Raw genomic sequence first — 4,328 nt, 5'->3', positions numbered from 1 at the left:
GAAAGTTTTATTTAAATGTTTTTTCATTTGTACAATATTTTGCAGTGCCACCTGGATATGAAACAAATTCAATAAATGGAGGTGGCATAAACGTTCGTTCTCACTTCATTCCTTATTATTATTATCAGCCATACAGTGGAAGGAAGCCCAAGGCTTATGCTACACCAGCCAAAAAAAATTTTTTCTGAGTTACCCCAAGAGAGAGAGAAGTAAAAGGGAATCACCAAGAAAAAGAAGAATGATGATATTCAGCTCAGGATCCTGGGCGTGCCAGCCCATACTCACCAGATGTGAGCCCCTGGGATTAACATATATAAAGAATGAAGTGATTCTTTATATATACATACATAGTAAACTCTCGTTAATCCGGATTAATTGGAAGGAGAAGTCATCTGGATTAAGGATAATCCAGACTGTTGAAGCAAAATATAGCCTTAATAGAACAAAAACTTCTTCTTCTTCAAGAGGAGTGTTTCCATTTACAATGGGTTTCCTCAGCCTACAAGTTATTTCGTGTTAGGAATTTTTTCCCGCCATAAAGTGCGGTTCAAGGTGTCTTGGTCGGTTAAGCCTCTGGCTGTCATGCACTCCCGTACTCCATCCATCCATGTCCTCCAGTTCCTGGTAAAATAATAGAGTCGCTGGTTAAAGATGCATTGCAGGATCATCTAGACAAGACTTCAGCAATAATTCAGACACAGCATGGGTTTGTTAAGGGAAAGTCTTGTCTGACAAATTTGATAGGATATTATGACGTGGTTAGAAAGGAACTGGATGCAAAAAATAATTTTGATATCATATATTTGGATTTCAGGAAAGCTTTTGACACTGTTGTGCATGGAACACTATTGTACAAATTGGAGCAGAATGGTATTAAGGGTAAGTTGCTACAATGGATAAAAGGATGGTTAAGTGCGAGAAGACAGAGGGTGGTAATCAATGGGTGCTGCTCTTCTTGGACTAATGTTATTAGTGGAGTCCCACAGGGTTCGGTGTTAGGTCCACTGTTGTTTTGTATATTTATCAATGATATTGATGAAGGTATATCAGGCTTAATGTCGAAGTTTGCAGATGATACAAAGGTTGGCAGGTTGTTAATGACAGTAATGGCAGTCTGCTACTGCAACAGGATCTAGATAATTTGGGCAGATGGGCTAAGAAGTGGCAACTGAAATTTAACCTTGACAAATGCAAAGTACTGCATATGGGTAGAAGTAACCCCAGAGAAACGTACCAACTGTGTGGTACTACACTTAAGGTGGTAGAAAATGAAAAAGACCTGGGAGTAATTGTGCAGTCAGATATAAAGTTCTCTGAGCAATGCAGACAGGCTGCCAGGGCAGGTCATGTGGTTTTGTCAATGATATATAGGAATTTTGCTAGCAGGGAAAAGGAGGTGATTGTCCCTCTGTATAAGGCAATGGTCAGGCCACGCCTTGAGTACTGCGTACAGGTCTGGCGGCCTCATTTTAGGAAGGATGTAGATTTACTTGAGCGTGTACAGAGAAGGGCAACAAGATTGGTGAGGGGAATGAAGGGATCCTCTTACCAAGAGAGGCTGATCCGCCAGAGGGCTGCCTTACTAGTCGGACGTGCTAATCAACGCTAAAGAAAAATGTGCTTAAATATGCGTTTTAATTATAGTTATTGCCATAAAAAGTGTTCTCACCTAAAGAAGTCAACTAGTGGACTCTCATGGTAAGAAATTTTTAAATTACAACTGGGAATTTAGCAGGCTATTTGTGTTTTCATCTGTATCCTTTGTTTGCGAGACCGCAGTGGTCACCATGTGGCTGGCAGCAATGATATAGAGAGGCGCCAATATAAATCGGCGGCCACGTAAATACCCTGCATTTGACTGGGGAGGTGCCCCAACTTGTGCCAAACCCGAGCTGCAAGAGCGTTCCATCATCTGTGCTGAATTACCGTTACTGTGCTAGTGAAACATGTATTTTGTGTCTTCTCCCCCCCCCTCTGAAATAGACATACCGTGAACAGAATGGATCTTAGCAAATATACATGTAGTGCAAAAACTGATGTCACCAATGTTATCGGCGCCAAGAAAAACCCCCAGAGAAATTAACCCCGTTTTCCTAGGGCCACTTATATACCAGGCTGTTCCCCCCCCATACTGCCAGTGGGGGAGAGCCCAAATCTTCGCCTGCAGATCACACGGCAACAAATATACCCACGGACTAGTGGTTTATATCCTCCAACAGCTCTCAGAGCCCTCAAACAAAATAAGGCGTCTAGACCTCACTAATCCGGATAACTTCGAAAATCCGAAATGGATACAAACATGGTGGGAGAACCACGCGAAAAAGATTGTGACTCTGACTGTGAACAAGTTACCCCTGAACACCAATTTCATACTGAAGAAGTTAAACCGACACCTTTGGCTAAAAGAAAAAATCAAAATCAAATAGTCTCTAACTCGGACAGAGCAACTAGAAGCCAGAATCAACCAAAGGACGCTCATGATGATCCTGGCTCCCTACAACCAGGAAAACAAGTTGAAACCAAGCCGAAGGATTCCCCCCTGGACCCTGCACTCCCAGAGGGATCCCCCTTGGATCAAGCACGCACTCTCAAGACAGCCCTAGAAGACCTATTTAGGGACCAGAGCAACAGAATCTCAGCAGGTCTCAGAGGCCAAATTGCTACTTTATGGAATAAAATGGAGTCCGTTTTATTCCAAACATACTTAGAAGCTAAACTGCAGGCTTATAAGGAAGGAGGAGCAAAAAATATGCCACAGCGCACTCCCTCCTATGCAGATGCGCTGAGGACACCGGCTCACTGTGACCACACAGCCACCCATCCAATACAAGCCAAGGAGAAATCCACCACTCGGCGACCTAACATTGTAGTGTTGAGACCCCTTAATAAAGTGGACAAACATTCTAGTGAAGGCATTAAGCAGGCAATAATTGATAAACTCTCCGATGACCTAAGGACCACAAAAATAAAATCGGTACGAAAGACAAGGAATCCAGGCGTGGTCATCGAAACCGAGACCACAGAGGAAATAAATGAAATAATAGCCAACCCCAAGATCGCAACCCTGGGGCTCAGAGCTGAACCCCCAAGAAGGAAGGGCCCTCCATCCTTATATACGACCTTGATAAGGATATCAAACCCGAGGAGGTCGCAAGAGAATTGTTTTATAGAAATCTGTCCAAACATTTGCCAGATCAAAATCTAAATGATCATGTGATACCCAAGCACACCATCAAGGCCAAGTCCTCAAGCACAGTCAACTGGTCTGTAGAACTGAGCCCGGTAGCTTGGCAAATACTTATAAATCAGATTAGAGTTTATATATATTGGGGTGGCCATCGATTCCGCGAACATGTGGCTATCATCAAATGCTACAACTGCTGAAACTTCGGACACACATCGCACACATGCTCCCAGGCTGTGCGAACCTGCGGCCACTGCGCTGGCAAGGGTCACAACTTCACCGACTGCCCAAATAAGAGCACAGACGCCGTTTGTGCTAACTGCAAAAGTCAGAAAATGGATGCCTCCCATTCCCTCAGAGACAGCATGTGTCCCATATACCAAAAATACAAGAGCTTGACCCAATCCAGAACAGATTATGGCACCACACCATAAACAATTCAACACTAAAGTGATCAAATTCTTCCAGATAAACGCTCATAGAACCAGGGCAGTTGCCGACCAGGTCAGGATGAAAGCCGACGACGAAAATATAGATATCATCATACTCCAAGAACCATACGCAGCCGCCAATCAAGTAAGGGGATACTCCCTACAATACAAGATCATACAGCCTGAAAATGAAATCCCCTGGGCCGCTATTGTGGTCAGAAACCCAGATATAACAGTTACCAGGATCACTCACCTCTGCACGGCCTGGGCAGTCTGTGCACATCTTATCTCAGCACTGGGAGCCTTTTACGTCGTAGCCCTTTATTGCCGCCCTGGAGAGGACATAACGATGGCTACAAGGTACCTAGAACATGCAACAAATATCCTCCCTGACCAGAAACTAATAATAGGAGCGGACGTGAACTGCAGGTCACCAGCTTGGTACAGCCATACCCCGGACAGGCAGGGGACAAGGAACGGGCAGCGCCTGGAGGAATTCCTAGCAACATCAACGATAACAGTGCTAAACCAACCTAATCAACTACTGACTTACTGCAACCTACGATGGGAATCAACCATCGATGTCTCCCTAGCCACTAGGAACATTGTGGCAATATAACAGACTGGACGGTTCAGGTTGCCTGGACAACGTCCAGGGTCCCTGACCTTCCAACTTAACAGAGACCATCAGAGACAATATCCTGAGAGAAAAA

Source organism: Mastigoproctus giganteus, chromosome 14, assembly GCF_048544385.1.
Source record: "Mastigoproctus giganteus isolate SK-2022 chromosome 14, ASM4854438v1, whole genome shotgun sequence".
Lineage (NCBI taxonomy): Eukaryota > Metazoa > Arthropoda > Arachnida > Uropygi > Thelyphonidae > Mastigoproctus > Mastigoproctus giganteus.
The sequence above is the reverse complement of the archived record's forward strand: the minus strand, read 5'-3'. Positions refer to the sequence as shown.